Source organism: Trichosurus vulpecula, chromosome 1 (assembly GCF_011100635.1).
Source record: "Trichosurus vulpecula isolate mTriVul1 chromosome 1, mTriVul1.pri, whole genome shotgun sequence".
Classification (NCBI taxonomy): Eukaryota; Metazoa; Chordata; class Mammalia; order Diprotodontia; family Phalangeridae; genus Trichosurus; species Trichosurus vulpecula.
The window spans coordinates 99,716,756-99,736,702 of record NC_050573.1 but is presented as its reverse complement, the minus strand read 5'-3'; the positions used below and the strand labels follow the sequence as shown (position 1 = coordinate 99,736,702).

At 41.9% G+C, this 19,947-nt stretch overlaps 1 pseudogene; it reads right to left on the bottom strand.

Annotated features, from left to right (window-relative positions):
- Positions 1 to 12,411: 12,411 nt before the first annotated feature.
- LOC118834114 lies at positions 12,412 to 19,439 on the bottom strand (annotated as a pseudogene).
- Positions 19,440 to 19,947: the final 508 nt, after the last annotated feature.

Here is a 19,947-nt window from a genome sequence, read left to right as displayed (position 1 = left end):
TCTGTCCCTTGGAAAATCTTTCCTTTCTTGGGCTTCAGTTTCAGCTTCACAAGAATGGGATCTGGGAGACATAGTCAGAAAAGCAATTTGCCTGACTGAAGTTCTGGGTTTTTTTTTTTTATCAGACTACAAAAGAAAATTAGCAGTGTGAATGTGGAGGCCAGAAAAGCTCATGTGAGCTTGCATTGTTTTAAGAGGCATAGCTTCTGAAAGAAGGAGGTAATTGTCCAATTCTCCTCTGGATCCCAGGCTCCTGGCCTTGAAACAATAATACAACACAATGCAATGTAATGCAATACAATACAATACACATTTATTAAGTGCCTACTATGTGCTGGGCACTATGTTAAGCACTGGGTATATATAGAGGGGAAAAAAGAGAGTTCCTGTCCTCAGGAAGTTTGCAATCTAATGAAGATGACAATATACAAAAGAAAAGGAGGGTGGTACCAGAGGGTACCTGAGTGGGGGTGAGATGATGAAGTGATGGTAGAATTGAAACCCAGCAGAACAGCTGGTAGCAAATGGAGAGAGATAACTGGGATTTTGTGTGTTCTGTAAGGGCAGACTTTAGGAGGAGCTTTTTTACTCCACCCTGCAGCCCTCTACTGGAGGGGCAGAAGTAACTGAGGGTACTGGTGACAACAACCAGTTGTCTCCTTTCAGGACAATAAAAGCCAGCTGCCTCTACAAGAGCAGGTTGGTGCCTGCTTGACTATATAAGATTAACTTATAGTCTTAGAGATTTGCCTGGAACACTATGAAGTTAGGGGTGTCCAGGGTAATGTAGGTGATATCTTTAAGCAGTAGGACTTGAACCCAGGTTTCCTGACTCTGAGATTTATGCCACGTTGTCTTGAACATAAATATACTTGAATATAAATACATATATATATATATATACATACATATATGTATATGAGTAAACATACTTGTTGCCTATGAAATTGTAGTGCTATTCTTGGGAAAAAGATGTGATTAGACACTAGTATGGTTAGGTGGGTTTGGAATCAACAGACACAAAGTGTTGTCATTAAATGGAGAGTGGTCAGTAGTAGATTGTCCCTTGTGATGTCCACTGATTCTTCTTGGTGATTTGGATGGAGGCATAGATAAATACTTCTGATGTTGCAGTTGAAAAGAAATGGGGAGAGACAGATAACCTGGAGACAGTCAGGCTCCAAAAGGATCTTGACAGAATAGAATGGTGATCTAAATCTGATAAGATAAAATTTAATAGGGGCAATGCAAAGCCTTAAAATATTAAATCACATGAGAATAGAATGGGGCAGTAAGAGTTCATAGGGAAACTAAATGGTGGTTTTGAGTAGACTGCGAACTCAAAATGAACTGAGTGAGCTCTGATGTGTGGGTATCTGTTGAAAGAAATGGGCTGAGGATGTTTATCCCAGAGACTTGGGATGAGGGAGTGGGGCAAAACTTGTTATCTTGAAGGAATATCATGCCAGAAAGAGAGTATAGAACTTGGACTAGTGGGTGCAAGTAACAGATAGATTTAGGCTTAATGTAAGGGGTAGGGGGAACTTCCTAACAATCAGAGCTGTCTGCAAATGGATTGGGTTGTCTTGGGAGGTACTGAGTTCTCCTTCACTGGAGGAAGTCTTCAGGCGGAGGATGGTTTACTTTTTGTTAGATATGTAGTGAGATAAATTCCTCTTTGGGTGTTGGTTCAATAAGGTGGCCTCTGAGATTTTGTAGGATCACATAGCTAGAGCTAGAAGGGACCTCAGAGGCCATTTAGTAGTATCTTCTCATTTTACAGATGAAGAAACTAAGGCACAGATAGGTTAATTGACTTGCCCAAGGGGACACAGATAGTAAGCATCATAGATAGTTTTTGAACCCATGTCATCTGACATCAGTACTCTTTCTACTGTACCACTCTGTTTCCAACTCTGAAAGTCTATGATTCTCTTATTTTATAATCAATGACCTCTGAGTTTCCTTCAAACTCTGGGATTCTATCAGTCTAGGATTCTATGAGCACCTCCTTAATTCTGTTGTCACTTAAAGGGGGCCGATGATAAAAATGGAATTTTTGCTAAGTTGCCATCGGTTTCTGAAATTGTACCTGCAATGACTTGTAAAACAGCGCAAAAGAGGAAGGAATCTGGGTCACCTTAGTAATAGAGTGGGAGAGCAGGCAATTTGCTCTAAGGATCTTAACTCCCTAGTGCTTACAGCATTCCTCTGCAGCAAGGCAGGCGAAGGTCAAACAGCCATCCCTTCCCTCTTCCTCTGTTCCCTCCTACCCTTCTACCCAGAAAACAATTCATTCTTCAAACACAATACATAAAGATCAGCCCTAGGAATGGGCAAAGGCACCAGGAACTGGGTGATTCTCTAGCCTAGAGGATGTTCTAAAAGCAACGTCTTTGATGGGGATGATCATGCTGCTGTCTTTGCTAGATTTAGTATGTGATATAGTTTGATGACTGGTGGATTGATCGATGTGTCACAAAGTAGGCTGAAGTGACTTTTGTTGGATCTATGCTTTTTCTCAGCTAGAATGCTGGGTTCTAGTCCTGCCCTTGCAACTCACTTATTATATTATTTGGGATATCATTTCCTCTGTCTGAGTCTTCAATTCCTTCTCTGAATTGGCTTAGATTGGGGATTAGATTAGATGATCTTTAAAATCCCTTCTAGCTGTAACATTCTAGGATTTCAATGAAGGTAACTCAGAATGTGGGGGCAGACAGGTGGTATAGTGGATAGATCACTGGGTCTGGAGTCAGGAAGATCTGAGTTCAAATCTGACCTCAGACACTTAGTAGCTGTGTGATCCTGGATAAGTCACTTAACTCCTATATGCTTCAGTTCCTCATCTGTAAAATGGAGAAGGAAATGCCAAAGAACTCTAGCATCTTTGCCAAGAAAACCCTGGGGACAAAAGTCCATGAGGTCAAGTAGAGGCAAACAAGACTGAACAATAACAACCACGTGGAATGTCCTCCTACTCTTTCTCTTCCCATTCTCCAGTTCTTTTCCACAATCTAACATTCCTCAAAGTTCAGCCTCCTCTTCTCTGAAGGCTTTTGCAATTCTTCTATCTCACTTTCATCTTGCCTTAAACTACAGCCTTTATTATTATGCCATACACCAGATACCATCTTGAATGTCTTATGTGTTGCGTGCTCTGTCTTGCAAGTTACATCTCCATGTTTCTCTATATAAATACTAAACTGAAGGGACCCTGGTTTACATTTCCTTGGAATCCCATATCCCCTGAGTTTTCATCTTCCAAAACAGTAGCGGGCATAGAGTAGAAGGTCAATACATCCTAACTGGAGGGACTGGATTTGAAGTTGGAGGACTCCAAGTGTTTACTCTTTGATTATCAGTGTCTCAGATTCTTCATTTTAGGCAGTTAGGTGGCACAGTGCAGTGCAGTGGATAGAGTACTGGCCCTGGAGTCAGGAAGTTCAAATTTATCCTTTAGATACTTACTGGCAGCGTGACTTGGGACAAGTCACTTGACCTCCATATGCTTCTGTTTTCTAATCTGTAAAATGCAGATAATAATAGTAACTACCTCCTAGTGTAGTTGTAAAGATAAAAATGAGATAATGTTTGCATAAACTCATTACATATCTTAAAGTGCTAGATAAATGCTCTCTCTTATTAGTTGAAAACTTAGGGGAAAGGAGTGGTTGGAGTAGATGGCCTCCAAGGTCCTGTCCATCTCTTAACTCACAATTTTATGAATCATGGTTGAGGCAGCCATAAGTGGCACTGTAATAGAGCATTGGGTCTGAGTGCAAATCCAATCTCAGATACTAACTATGTGACCCTGGACAAGACACCTAACTAGTTCCTGCTTTAGTCTTCTTTTCTATAAAATAGGAACAGTAGTGACACCTATTTCCTGGGTTGTTATGAGGATCAAATGCGATGGTAATTGTATAGTGCCTTACGATCCTGAAATCACAGAAATGCAGCTATAATTATTGCTATTACGATCCTATTAATGCTGCGATGAAGCATCTCAACCATTGCAATGGGGTTCTAATCTCTTAATGTTTTATCGAGTCATAGAATCATCAAATGTTGAAGAAGGAAGGCAACATAGAACACTGTGCATAGTACATCATGCATAGAACATAGTGCATAGGAAGTTGAAGCAGGAAAGGTCTTAGAACAAATGACGGAAAGATAGAGTTGTCATGGTTGTGGTTTGTCCTTCATTCTCGAAGAGGACCGTGACACCAGGGAGGTGATGACATGACTCGCACTTGACTTTGATTTGAGTAAGGGCTGTGCAAAGTCACCAGCCTCACTTTCTCCTCCAGAGCCATCTGAGTCCAGTGGCCTTATAGTGATGAGGATGCCTGGAGAAGGCCCAGGATGCAGTGGGAGACCTTGGTCTTTTTAAGCTGAGGTACTTTCAGGTTCTCACTTTGAGTGAGGCAATGCCCATTCAGTGAATAGGTCTCTTTAAGAAATGAGTCAAGGGATGGCCCCTTTAACAAAAAAAAAAAAAAACAACAAAGGAAAAGAAAAGAAAAATCAAACTGAGAGGGGAAGACCCTTAGGGTTGCTGGCCAAAAGAGAAACAGCTACTATTTACATTTACTCTTGAACACAGAATATCAGTTCTGAGAAGCAGCTTAATGTCATCAAACTCTATCTCATTTTCTATAGTTGCAGAAACTGAGGCTCACAGAGGGGAGTTTAGGTGCCTGAGCAATTTGCCTAGTGAATTAATGATAAGGATGGGTCTGACACTGTGTTTGAGCATCCCCCTGTGGTCACTGCTGAGCCAGCTTCAGGTGCTGAGGGGTCACACTGACTTTTCATGCTTGATGTAATTGTCTTTGTTTCAGATGAGTGGACCAGCAGGGCTGGGATGATATGGTCTGTGGTCAACATGACCTTGCTTTCCCAGCAATTCCCTTCCCTCTGTTAATGGTCCTTCAGCTGGAGAGCCTCAGGAGGAACTGTCGTGCCAGGAACTATTTTATCCTGAGAGGGATATATTCCTCTTGGGAAGTGAAGTTATAACTACAGGTACCATTCTGGATTGCTTGCCCCAAGGAATCCAAAGTCCTCCTCTCTTTGTATGGACCCATCTCAGGGAGCTAACAGAATGTATTGTTTCCACAGATTCCTAGAATGGGGAGGAAGGGAGCATCAAATCCCTGTCCAAGGTCATTGGCATTCAATACAATTCCTGCTTAGAATCACAGAACTATAGAACACTAGAGATGAATTGGAGAATGGGATCTTATAATATAGAATGTTAAAATGACAGAACACTTAAAATAAAATATCTTCCATTCGTTTAATGTACAGATTGGCAATCTTTCAAAATTATGGTGGTGAGGTTGTGATTCTGATTTGAAGAGTGTTGCACACTATCCTGTTGGATAAAATAGAGAGATGTTGTCTAGGCAATAATACAGTTGGGTGGATTTGAACTGGCTGAATGGATGAGATTCAAAGAGAAGTCATTAATAGATTAATGTCCGTGTGGAGAGAGGTCTCTAGTGAAAGATTCTATTACATGGCCTTGTATCAATTTCATAAGTACAAAATGGAAGGAATGATGACTAGGCTGCAGTTTATAAGAAAAAGATCTAGAGGTTTTTAGAGGCCTCCAAATTTCACACAAATTAATGTATTTTGTCAGTCAAAAAGCCATTTCTATATTAGGCTTGATTAAGAGCATAATATTCAGGATAAGGGAGGGTGCTTAGCCCTGGTCAAACCACCTCTGAGGACCATTTTTCAGGGTAACCCCTGACCCAAGGCCCATTGGCATGGCTCTCTCCTTATTGGAGATGAAGGTCCTGCCTACAAGACTCTTGCTTGGTGAGTCCTGGAGAGGGACTCCTGATTGAAGAGTTCCCAAAAGGGGACTGAAGCTCTGGCTTAACCATGAACTCTGTCCTGTCTCTTACATAGGGCAGGACTTTCATCTCTACCAATAAAGAGAGAATTTCATGCTAATGGGCCTTGGGACAAAGGTTCTGTTAGTAACCGCAGAACCAACCAATCAATTTTCATTTATTTAGTGTTTACTGTATTCCAGACCCTGTGCTAAGTGCTACAGATAAAGAGAAAGCAAAAATGATGCCGCTTTCAGGAAGGATCACAGCATCTTGGAGTTGGAAGGGACCTCAGAGGCAATGTTGGCCAATTTACACCTGAACAAGAGTCCTCTCTACAGTAGATTCAATGAGTCATCACCCAGGATGAAGATCTCAAGTGGGAGGGAACCTCATAAATCTCAAGGTTATTGCCCATTTCACTTTGAGATAGTTCTATTAGAGAATACTTTATTAGACAGAACCAAGACATGGCTTTTTCTAACTTCTGTCCGTTGGTGCTTGCTTTGACCACTGGGGCCAAATAGAACATGTCTAGCAACTATTCCACATACCACCCCTGTCAATACTTATGTATAGTTATCATGTTCCCCCAAATCTCCAGGCTAAATGTTATCATTCCCTTCAACCAACCCTTTTATTTCATGATCATTTCGATCATTTTGCTTCTCCCTAATTGATAATATATTCACAGCAGCTGTTTTAAAGCTTTTCTTCTTCCCACAAGACAATACTACCATCCCCTCCACGTACCTTCCAAGATGAGGACCTCACTTCCTACTTCAAGGAAAAAAATGAAGACATTTGCTATGAGCTTCCTCTTTCTCCTTGTATCTCATCTCGCTTCTCCTCAATATTTCCTCCTTCACTCCAGTCTGCATTGAAGAGGTAGACCATCTCTTTGTCAACATCAACCCCTCTACATGTACCCTTGACTTCCTATTCTCCTTTCTTCCCCTGCAGATTGTCCTGCCCTCATCCCGTCTCCAATCTTCAATCTCTCCCAATCTATCAGTTCCTTCCTTAGTACCCAGAAACGTGGGCACTCAAGTCTTTAAAAACAACATTCCTTGTTAGCTATCATGCTATATATCCCTCTCCCTTAGTTATCTTAACTCCTTGCAAAAGCTATCTACATTTGTTTTTGCTTCACCCTACTTTGTCTCAGTTTCTGTCTCTCTGCCCATCTTTGTCTTTGTCTCTCTAGTTCTTAACAAAGGCATTTACTAAGATGGCATTGTAAAAATTGTAGCTAAAATATGTAACCACCCCCAAAATCTGGGTTGTACTCTCACAAATACATAACATCTTAAGGAAGAGTTGGCACAAATTTAGATCAGTAGTGAGGCACACATGTAGGGAATAGTCAATTGCCAAATCCCGTCATTTCTAGCTCCATAACATCTCTCTGTCTGTCCCCTTCTCACTACTCACATAGTCATGACCTTAGTTTAGGCTCTCATCACCTCTTCCCTGGATTGTTGTGATAGCTTCCTAATTTATGTTGCAGGATCAAGCCTCTTCTCACTCCAATCCATGGTTCATAGAGCTACCAGAGTGATTTTCCTCAAGTTCGGGTCTGACGATGTCACTCCCTGATTCAGTAAACTCCAGTAACTCACTGTTACCTCTGGGATCAAATAGAGAGTGTTTTTGATTGGCATTTTAAGCATTTCACAGCCTAGTCCCTTTTTGCCATTCCAATCTTCCTCTAGCCTGCTCTCTTTACACACTTTAAGATGCAGCCCTACCAGCCCATTACTCACTGTTCCAGTGAACATCCATCTCTGTTTCTGTACCTGTTTTAAACCTTTTCTTCTCCCCTCAAGACAATACCGCCATCCCCTCCCACACCTTCCAAGACAAGGACCTCCCCTCCTGTCTGGAGTGATTTCCCTCTCAGTCTTCAGCTATTACTGTCTCTGGATTTAAGACTGTTTATGGGCCGCCGCCTCTGGGAGGTCTTTTCTGGTTAACCCGGCTGTTAGTGCCATGCCCTCTGAGGTTGTTGTTTGTTGTTGTTGTTGTGCTGTTTTAGTTGTGTCCTGACCCTTTGTAGGATTTTCTTAGCAAAGAAACTGAAGTGGTTTGCCTTTTCCTTCTCCAGATCACTTTACAGATGAGGAAGTTGAGACAAACAGGATTAAGTGAGTTGTTCAGGGCTACACAGTTAATGTCTAAGGCCAAATTTGAACCCAGGCCTGCCACTCTATCTATTGTGCCGCCCAAACAGAGACTTTATCCCTGGATCCTCAGATGAAAACAGTCTGATGATTTACCAACTGAGCTATCCAGGCATCTTCCACTTAATTGGTGTGTATGTTATATATAACTATTTATATAGTTTATTAGAATATAAGCTCCTTTAGGGCAGGCACTGTTTTTGCTTTTTCTTTGTATCCTCAGCAAACAGCCCAGTGCTTGGTATACAATAAGTACTTAATGAATGTTTGTTGATAGAATAATTGACCTCACAATCATCCCATTCCACATGGCATTTCTAACTCTCCAGATTTTCCTCACAGAAACCTCCTCGCCTTGGGAGTTCACTTTACTCCTGAACTTCTTACCCTGGAAGTACCTTTTGCCCTTCAGTCTCTTCCCCTGATTGGCTGGCTTCTCCCTGAACCTCTATTTTAAGAGGATGGATGACCAGGCCAGCCACATTTTCATTCCTCTCCTGATTTCACTTCTGGTTTTCTACCATTCTCCTCCATAACCTTGAATATGTTCCCTCCCACCTTCTCCCACTGCTCTTTTCAGTTTTCTTTTATGTGTTGTCTGTCCCACTAGGATATATGCTCACTGAGAGCAGGGATTCTTTTCTTATAATTATATTCCCAGTGCTTGGCACATAGTAAGCTCTTAATAAATGCTTCTTGACTTAATGAATTGACTTACATACTAGTTCATGTAACAGCAGTAATAATTCAAATTTATATAGTGTCTTAAGGTTTACAGATCACTCTCCTCAAAAAAGTCCTATGAGATAGAGAATACAAGGTTTCTTACTACCGGTTTTATAGAAGAGAAAACAAAGGTTCAGAGTAGTGAAATGGTTTGCCTTTAGATGCATAGCTAATAAGTATCTGGGCTGGAATTTAAGCAAGGTTTCTTGACTTTAGGTCTACCACTCATCCAGTACCCACAGTGGCATTCTTAACTTCTATGATTTTACAAATCCAATGCAGCACCATTAGTTTATAAGGCTTTTCCACCTTATATAGAAGGTAACACATAATAGAGATCCCTTGACTGACAATCCCTTCCTTAGAAATGGGTTCTGTTCAACAAAATAAAAAGTGCACAGCAGAGAACAAAAGAAAACTTACAAGAAAGTAAAGAAAAGTTGACAGCTCTCAACAGGATGTATAGTATTTGCGCTAAAGGCTTTCTTGAAATGGAAATTTATTGCTATATATTTTGAATCCTCTGCTGTGCACATGATATGCTTTTTTTTCTTATTTTGTATTTATTTCGCCATTTAAGTTTATAACATGGTTCTTTTTCTTTTCTTATTGTGTATTTAAGTTTTAGTAATAAAAAAGAAAAAAAGAAATAGTAGCATTTCATACGTTCAATTCTAAGTCAGTTCTTCGGAATTTAAAAAAATGCTACCATCATCATCGACATAATCTATAGTGCCTTGGAGCTTATAGGTAATTTTTTTTGTGAGAATAGTGATGAATGTCCGCATCTGAGGTCCTTCATATGTTTGTAGTTTGGGGGACTAACATGGGGAGAAATTCTTTGTATGCTTTAGATCGTATAAGAACTCCAGAGTGTTGCATTTTCATTTGGCTCTGCTCTAGGAAGATGCAATGCAGATCAAAGGAAGCAAGGGGTAATGGAATGAGGGCTAGAGAGGAAGGATAAGGATCTGGGTTATACCCCAGTTCTGCTGTATGACTTGGAACTTCCTAGCTGTATGACATGGAACTAATCACTGCCTTTTCCTGGGCCTCACTTTCTTCCTCTTTAAAATGAAGGCTTGATGATCTCTCAAGTTTTATGGCCCACTATGATCTCCTGACTGGAAGACCTTTTCCACCTCAGGGCTCTGTGATTGTTAAGTGGCACCAAATTTGCTAAGAAATATAAAGTTGCATCTGTGAAGGACATAGCTTTGAATCAGCTGGTTGGGACCTCTCCAGTGTGACTTTGTCCCCAGTGGATGGGGGAATTATTAGGAACAAAGTGCCAAGTCAAGGTTAGTCCAGGGAACCCATTTGGGTGGTTAATTACCCTTGAAAAATAGAGGAGGTCAGAGGAGGACATGGCTGACAAAGTCCATTGAACCAGCTGGATGGAGGCCAAGTGCTAATCCTGACTGACCTCCTCTCCTCTAGAGGTGGCAGCTGCTGCTATTGGGAGGGGGTGGCACAGTCTTCCAAAAGGATATGAGGCAATATGGTAAAGGAGAATGAAGACTCTTCTGGTAATCAAGAGACCCAGATTCATAGGACCAAACGATTTGGAGTTAGTAAGACCCTGAGAGATCATCTAGTCCAACCTCTCTCATTTATTAAGGAGGAAACTAAGGCATAGAGACCTACTTGTTCTGGTTCTGCTTCTCAGTGATAGTAACTCACTATGTGGTGTTGTGGTCCTTGCTAGTAGGGGAGGCTGAGGCTGGTAGATCCCTTGAGTTTAAGAGTTCTGAGCTACAGAGGAGCTAAATCTAATAAAAAGTCCAGACTAAGTTTAGCACCAGTTATGGTGAGCTCCTAAAAGTTTGTGGTTTTGTGTGTGTGTGTGTGTGTGGGGGCAACCACAGTGCTTAAGGAGGAGTCAGCTAGCCAAGGTCAGAAATGGAGCAGATTGAAGCTTCCATGCTGATCAGCCATGGGGTTGGGCCTGTGAGTGCCTCCAGCCTGGGTGAGTTAGGAAGATTCAATATCTAAAATAGTATCCAAAAAATAGCTCTACTCTACTGCAGTATGATACCATAGCATAGCATAGCATAGCATACCATACCATATACCTGTGCCATGCTGTACTGTGCTATCCTGTATCATAATGTTTTGATCCATATTGTACCATATGGTACTATTCTATTCCATGCCATGGCATCCTATGCCATCCCATACTATGCTATCTCGTGCCACACCATCCCATCTAACGCTATGCCATGCCATCCTATTACTTGTTTTTGTTGTTAAGTTGTTTCAGTTGTGTCCAACTCTTCATGAGCCCCTTTGGGGTTTTCTTGGCAAAGATACTGTATGTTTGAAGGAAAATGAGGAAATCCCAGAACTATGGGTTTGTGAAAGGGAGTTAGTGGCAGATGAGTTTCAAGAGATAGGTTGGAGCAGAACTATAGCTGTCTCTTTCTTTCTCCCTCCCTCCCTCCCTTCCTCCCTTCTTCCCTTCCTTCCTTCCTTCCTTCCTTCCTTCCTTCCTTCCTTCCTTCTTTCCTTCCTCCCTTCTTTCCTTCCTTCCTCCCTCTCCTTTCTCTCTCTCTCTCTCTCTCTCTCTCTCTCTCTCTCTCTCTCTCTCTCTTTCTTTTTTTGGTGCCCATGGCAAGCAGCATGAAATGAAATCCCCTCAGATCAGCTCTTTAGGATAAAATCAGTCTGAGGAAAGAAAGATTCTAGGGCGGTATCTTCAGCATGTTTGTAGGGTGGGTGGGGGAGATGCATATAGGGGAGTGTAGTGAAGTACTAGACTGGGTAGGGAGAGGAAATATGCTATCATCTGTCAGATTCCTTAAAAAAACCAAAATACCTAAATATTATTGCTAGCTAGATGTTAGCTCAATCATTTCTATACTATTGATAGAGGACGAGTGCCAATAGTGCCCTTTAAATTTCAGTGCCAGGTAGCAAAGTCCCACTTGTTTGACCTAGTTATAGCTCTGGGTTGGAGTCAAACTTAAGTACCTTGTTTTACCTCTATTTTCTTTTTTTTTTCAAGACAGGTGTGTCCAGCATTTATCATACAATCTCTCCAAGTGGAGAACAAGGGTGTCATAGGTGGGACAATGTGCAGTCAGTCTCCCAGGACTACGGGATTGGAATACTAGCTTTAAAGGCTCAACCCTTACTGGGAGGTCTGAGAAAGAGAGCAGGAAAATGGTCCCTCACTACTTCCTCTCCACCTCCCCCTTTTCCTGACTCAGCTTGCAAAGAAAGGGCGGAGGGAGGGCTCCAGAGAAAGCATGTGAAGTGGAAGGCAAGATAGGATTTTGGGAAGAAAGCTCTTCCAGGTGGAAGCATTTGGTCCCCATCAAGTTAAGAAGTTGGTCCTTCTTACAGGACATGCCACTTTATAGAAATGATGGAGGGAGAAGGGTGGAGAGAAAGAGAAGACATGTCTGGTCTCAATAAAGCTGGGAACTAGTCCTTGGTAGAGCTATACAGTGAAGGAAGGGGGCTTTTAGAGAAATGCCTGTGAGTCTGAGTGCATAGTTATTCCAGGTCCTCTAAGACAGGGAGGATGGGAAGAGGAGGCAGAGGGTTGGCAGTTGTGTCTGACACAGGATGAGGCCTCACAAATGCTGGGGCATCCTAGAGATGCCCCTCCCCTCTTGCCACCTCCACCCCACCCCTATCCTCCCTCAGGTCATAGAGAAAAACCACAACAAAGTAGTTGTAGGTGGGAAGTGGGGGTTAGCTGAGGAAGGGGAGGTTACAGAGAGAGCCCTTGCCATCAGTGTCTTAAGTGTAGCACCTCCCACCCCCACCCCTTCTCCCCACCCCCTGGGCTGGGCCTTCCTATGGCAGAGCTCTGGGCTTGCTCCAGGCTGCCAAAGTGAGCACTCACACAGGGGCCACATAATTTCCTTGGAATGTTCCAAATTTCTGGGTCCATCAGGGGACAACCACAAACCAGCCATTGTCACACTGCTGCATAGCATCCACCTGGTCTCCTTCCCAAAGCTGCAATTCACCTTCATTTTGTGGCCAATATTGATATACTGCCCAGTACAGGGGGCCCCAAAGAGGAAGAAAAGTCTTGGTGATGGCTGGGACCCCAGTGGTGGGGTGGTAGTGTCTTGGAGGCACCAAGACCCTGACTCTAAGGTCTGGATGGAGAGGTCCATGAGAAAGGTTCCTGGGTGCTGGAAGGAAAGGTGAAAGCAGTATGATAGAGAGAGGTTTGCCCCCCCCAATCAGTGATGTCAGCTGTGCTTTGGGGTGCAGAGGGGGAACCAGATGGCCTTGGTAGGTGAGAGGTGCCCAGGTATGGGAACCCAGGGACTTGGGAGCCAGCCAGATTCAGGTGGGTGGGGGGAGGGCCATCTTCGCAGACCTTGAGCCTGGGTTCTTTGGAGACTTGGATGTAATTGGCAGGGAAGATGCCCTGTCCTCCAGTCCCTGAGATTCGACCCTCTTACCAATTTTCATTCACCTTCCTTATCAGGCAGGTCCTCTCACCCTTTTGGAAGGATAGCTCCACCTCCAGGTCCCCCTTGAAGTTGTACTGGGCCACAGCTTCTCCATATTCCAGTACCTGGTAGGTTGGGGGTTTGATGGGCTTTGGGATCTCATTTGGGGGCAGTACCTCTACTTAATTAGTTGGAAAGATGTCAAGCCACCCACAATGTTCTCCTTCCAGCCAGTTTTTGCCCACTTCTCTGTGGGTGTATACAATGTCTCCCTTCTGCAGGGTCCACTCCCTAGGTGACTGAGCCTGGAAGTCAAATTTGAGTCGTGCAGCTTTCATCTTCTTATCTTCTTTCTTGGCCAGGCCATCCCCAAGCTCTGCCCCATCTGGATCAAGCCAAGGGTCCTCTGTCCTGGGGGTGGCTAGCTTGCACTGAGCCCTGGGTGAGGAGAGGAGGGCCTTGCCTCTATTTTCTTTGCCAATTTGAATGATCTTTGGATAATAGAGCCCAAAACAAAAACTGCTAAGAAAAGCATAGAGAGCCTAAGAGAGCATACAACTGCCCAGAAGAATTCCAGTCAACATGCCCAGACAAACTTTAACTCGAAGTATTGAAAGAATGGGTAGGGACAATTGTTAAGCCACTATTGGTCATCCTGAAAAGATTGCGTAGGATGGGGAGAGTATAGTAAAGCAGAAGGGCAGCTGTTGTCTTGATTGATATAAAAAGGAAAGAGAGTGGATTAAACTACAGGCCTGAGAACTTGACCTTGATTCCTGGCAAAATCAAGAATCTTTTATTAAAATGAGCCATGACATTATGAAGGCACTTCATGCCAGACTCAGCTGATTTTGTAGGCAGGCCTAACATAGTGGATGAAGGGAAGGTTTTAGATATGATTTACCTGGGTTTTAGCAAAACATTTGGCAAAGTGTATCATGCTGTCTTTGTGAACCAGATGGAAAAATGTGGGCTAGACAGTTGTACAGTTAGGTGGATCTAGGCCTGATTCAGCTAAGGCAGTGAGGTGGCACAGTGGGTAGAATTCTGGGCCTACAGTTGGGAAGACTCATCTTCCTGAGTTCAAATCTGGCCTCGGACACTTGCTAGCTGTGTGATCCTGAGTAAGTTACTTAATTCGGTTTGCCTCAGTTTCCTCATCTGACCTGGAGAAGGAAATGGTAAGCCACTCCAGTATCTTTGCCAAAAATCCCTGAAACTGGGTCATGGAGAGTAGGATACCAGTGAAATGACTGAACAACAAAAGACTTGATTCAATGACGGAATCTGAAGAGCAATCATTATGATTCAATATAATTTCAGAAGGAGGTTTTCAGTGGAGTGTCCCAAGGGTCTGTACTTGGCCTAGTGCTATTTAATATTTGTACCAATGATTTGGATAAAGGCATAGGTGTTTGAAAAAGTGCTTTCCTCACAACTGAATGAAGTAGGTCAAGATAATACTTTTATCTCCATTTTTACTGATGAAACAAGTAAGGGTCAGAAAAGCTAGGTCACACAGCTACCATGTGGCTGAGCTAGGATTTGAATCCTGATTTTTTAACTTTTCATCCAGTGCTCTTTCCAGTGGAGTCAGATTCAAATAGAAAAGGATCCCTGCCACATATTGAATTAGAAAACCACAAAGTAATGTTGTTTATGTTGTATTATATTTTAATTTATGTTGTTAAATATTTCCTATTACATTTTAATCTACTCTGGCCCTATTTGGCAGTTTTGCTTGATGCTTGTGCCTTGGGCCATGAGTTTGACACCTCTGCTACACACCATGCTACCCAGGCTACATACAAGAGTTTTTGTTAGGGTTCTTTTTTTTTTGGCAGCTATTGTCCCTTCTGGATCCTTACCATTTATAAGGCTGGGCCCAGTGGATATTAGTTGAGTTCAAGGAGCAGTTCACACTTGTCCTCATTTCCATTGAAAGATCCATGTAGCTTCTATTATCGCCATATAAAACTAAAAAAAATCCCCCTATCTTGGGAGGACAGGCTCATTTTTTTCCACATGACCCTCTTGTCCTCTGGGGGTATTGGTCAGAGGCCAAGGATTTGCTCTTAGGTCTGGTGTGTTTCCTTGGTCCTAGTGACTCATGGGTTTTGGGTCTAGAGAAGAGCATAGGGTAAGGCAAATGGACATGAGAATCTCTTAATGTCAGATATTCCAGAGTTGGGGGTGGGGGTAGAATGCATATTAGATGTAATCTAATTAATTCCATTCAATTTAACAAACATTTATTGTATACTACATGCAATTGTATTTATATTTATTGTATACTTCTGTATATTATATAGTATATTATTATATACTATATGCATAACACTAGGTGCTAGGGATATAAACAGAGAAATGAAATGATCCATGACCAACATATATCTGAACAAGAATCTTTTCTATAGCACAGAATGTCAGAATTAGGAAATTGCAAGAGGCAGGTAGTGTGTTGTCTTCACAACTATCTGATAAATTCATAGAAGGAAGAGACTATGACTTATACTTCTTTTCTTTCCTCTTTGTGGTTTATAAGGTACTTTTTCAAGCAATTTCTCATCTGATCCTGACAACAGGTTGGTGAGACAGAAGGGGCAGAGGTTCTTAGCCTTAATTTACAGATAAGGAAATAAGGCTCAGGAGGGTTAAATGACTTGCCAAAAGTCACACGTCTGGTTAGTAGAAGTGTCAGGACTTAACCTCCAGCACAATGCTTTTCTCTCAATGACATACTGTCAGCAAAATTCATTAAGTGCAGGAGAATAAAAAAAGAGGCTAAGACACAGCCAGTGTCCTAGAAGAGATTATTTTGGGGGATAGTTCAACAGAAAGTATATACACATGCAAAGATAAATAAGGCAGCACATCTAAGACACTAAGTGTGTGGTGGTAAACAGTCAGTGTTACCAGGGAAGAATGGTGGCCTAAAACTCTGGATTGTCCTAGCCTCACTGAAGGACATTGTCCCCAGAAAGACTGGATTAGTAGGGTAGAAAGTAACTTTAGATATCAGCTAGTATAAACCTATCATTTTATAGAGAAGAAAACTGAATCCCAGAGAACGGAGGTGACTTACTTAGGGTCACACAGAAAGTTCCAGGTCTTCTGGTTTCTATTTCACTTTACCATGCAGCAAAGGAGACTGAAGCATGGTAGATAGCTCAGCATCATTTTTCCAGGGGCCTATGAATCAGTCCCATTGTATCTTCTGCACAGGGATAAGCAGAGCAGTCAATTGGTATTGCCCTTTCCAAAGTCACCATTGATCTCTTGGTTACCAGGTTTGTTAGCCTTTACATAATTTTCATCTTTCTTCACTTCTCTGAAACCTTTCACAGGGCTGATCATCAGTTCATAAGGGTCAAATGACTTGGCCAAAGTCACACATCAGGTTGGCAGAAGTGTCAGGACCTCACCTCCACTACAGTGCTTTTTCCTCAATAACACACTGTCAGCACATATTCATTGAATGGGGGAAAGTGAGAGAGAGAGAGAGAGAGAGAGAGAGAGAGAGAGAGAGAGAGAGAGAGAGAGAGAGAGAGACACTAATATACAGCCAGCATCCTGGAACACATTACATTTGGGGATAGTTCAAAAGAAAGTACACACTCAGTTTTCAGGACACTGCCCTATTTTGGCTCTCCTACCCTTCTGATTGCTTCTTCTCAGTCTCCCTTGCTGAATCTTCACCCACACCACGCCCATTAACCATGGACACCCCTGTGGCTTTGTCTGGGCTCCTCTTCTCTTTCTCTCTGTACTCTCTTGATGATCTTATCAGCTCCAATGCATTCAGCTATCAACTCCATGCATTTGATTCCTAGCTCTATAGATCCAGCTCCACTTTCTTGCCAAAGCTCTTGTCTCACATCACCAACAGCCTTTTGGATACAAAAACTGGATCTTCCACATACATCTCAATCTCCATATCCAAAACAGAACCAATTATCCTTGCCCTCAGACCCTTTTCTCTTTCCAACTTCCCTATCACTGTCAGCTATGCTACTATCCTTTCAGTCACACCACCCCACAACTTCAGGGTTATCCTTGATTCCATATATCCAATCTGTTGCCGAATCTTGCTCCTACCTCTGCAATAACTCTTGTACAAATCCCCTTCTCTCCACTCATATAACCACTGCCCTAGCACAGGCTCTCATCACCTCTTGACTGGGCTGTTGCAAAAGTCTTCTAATTGTTTTCCCTATCTCAAGTCTCTATTTCAATCCATCCTCTGCCCAGCTGCAAGGGGATTTTCCTAAAATATGTGTGTTTATGTCACCTTTCTATTCAATAAATTCCAATGACTTTTTATTACCTCTAAGATCAAATATAAAACACTCTATTTGGCATTTAAAAACCTTCATCACTTGGTCCCTTTCCAGTTTTGTTTTAGTGAACATACTCTTCTATCTGACTGTTCTTTGTTGTTGATTCCAGAGGTATCCCTCCAACTTCACCAAATTCTCTGCTGATCCTTTGATATCAACCTTAACAATTTGTCATTGAGCCTCTCTGTTTGACAGACATTTCTAATGTCAGGGACAACTTTATGAGGCAGCTCACTTCATGTTCGAATAGCACTAATTGATTAAAAACCAAAACCATTCTTTCTTATTTTAAGCCAATATCTACCTTCCTATAACTGCCATCTATTGTTAATGGACTGGCTTAATATTATTTCCTCTACCCAAATCAGCTGACTAATACATGTAAATAATATAGGACTATATATAACTCTGAGGAAAAGATCAGTACAAGAATTGGCCACTGACAGCTGGTAGCTTAAAAACATTTTTAAGTACATGCAGTATGATGTAGTGGATTATACACTGTTTTTTTAGTCAGAAAGTCAGATTTTGAATCTTGCCTCTGTCAAATGCTACCTGTTTGACTTGGGAAAAGTCATTTATTTTCTGGACCTTAGTTTCTTCATTTGTAAAATGAAGAGCTTAAATTATATGATTGCTAAGCTTCCTTTCAACTCTAAACTATACGATCCTATAATAATCAATCAACAAGCATTTCTCTGTTCTAGGCATTGGACTAAACACTGAGGTTACAGAGAAAAAGCAAAAATTGTCCTTATCTTCAGGGAGCTTAAATTCTAATGAAGGAGATATTTTGTAACACAAGTACAGAGAAAGTAGAAGGCAACCTTAGAAAGGATAGAACTAGCAACTAAAGTAACAAGGAAGGGCTCCTAGTGAAAGTGGACCTTAAGCTGAGCTTTAAAGAGATATTCTAAGGTATTCTAAGATTTGAAGAATGGAAAGAGGGAAACACAATGCAAAGGTACAAAGCAGGAGATGGAGTGAATTTTGGGTAAGGATCAGCAAGGAGGCTAGCATGGCTAGATCTTAGAGTGAATAAAAGGTAGTAGAATATAAGAAAATTGGAAAGGCAAAAATGCTAAATAAAAAAGGCTTTGCATTTGATCCCAGAGGTAATAAGGATTGAGTGGAAGAGGTGTTACATGGTCAGATCTGTTAGGTAAATGTATGGAGCAGGAATTGCAATGAAGAGAGACAAAGCAGGGAGACTCATTAGGAAGCTATTTTTGCAGTAGGCCAGGCAAGAGGATAGAGATGTGAGCTAAGGTAGTGACTATATGAGCAGTGAGAAGGGGACAGATTTAAGAGATGTTGTGAAGGGAGAAATGATAGGATTTGGCAACTGGTTAGACAAGTGAGGAGAGCAGAAGAGAGGAGTTGAGGTTGACACTGAGTTTGTGAACTAGACTAAAGACAGTGAGGCATAGAAAATAGAAATTCAGAAGGAATTGAGTTGAAGTGCCACTTCTGACACCTACTATATGCTCCTGAAAGCTGGGTGAGGAAAGGGGAGCTGCCTGTTCTCCATCTAGTCATGATGGCTATGAGCACCTGACTGTCTTTGTCTCTTGTCTTTTTACGCATTGACATTAGATGAATGAGAGTTCTGGGACAGAAGTCTTCAGATGACTCTGTGAATCTAGGATATCCAAGTTCCACTAGAGGTCCCACAGGTCTTCATCCCTCTCCAGCCTGCATTGCTGACTCATCCACAGGAATTTGTCTACCATGCCATAGAAACCTCTTCCCCCTGGAAGCTCACTCTACCCCCCAGACTATTTCTCATGTTAGAAGTACCCTCTGTCCTTTCATCTTCACTCTCTGATTGGATAATTCCTCCCAGAACTTCCACTGTAAAGAGAGGTCCTGGTCATACACGTCTTCATTCTTTTTCAGGCTGTACTTCTGACTCATCTTTGTAGGATTTTGTTTACCATGCTTTCCTGCTGGATACTTTAATAATCTATACTCCCCTCCCCCCCAAAAAAACCCAACTGTTGAGTTCTCTGCAATATGTGTATTTTTTCCTTTGGAATATAAACTCTTTGAGGGCAAGGATTATCTTTATGCTTATATTTTTTTCCCAGTACTTAGCACAATGTCTGACACATAAACAAAGATTTGTTATTTCTAATAATATTTGTTGATTTGGTGGTTGGAATTGAAAAATAGCGGTGGCAGTATCCTTTGGATTGGTAGTGGCCAATAGTAGTGGAAATATGTCTTTAACAGATGTGAAAAGACACTCATCTGACAGGAGCTTCAGAGAGCATCAGTTTTGATGATAAAAAGAAGTGCTTTCTCTGAACTCTAAGAAGGCACTGACTTTTGGATCCCAGCAGAGAGCTACACTTTGAGAAGACTTTCATGAAGACCCCATGAAAGAGAAGATTTCTAGAACCAGGGACTGGGATGTTCCCTT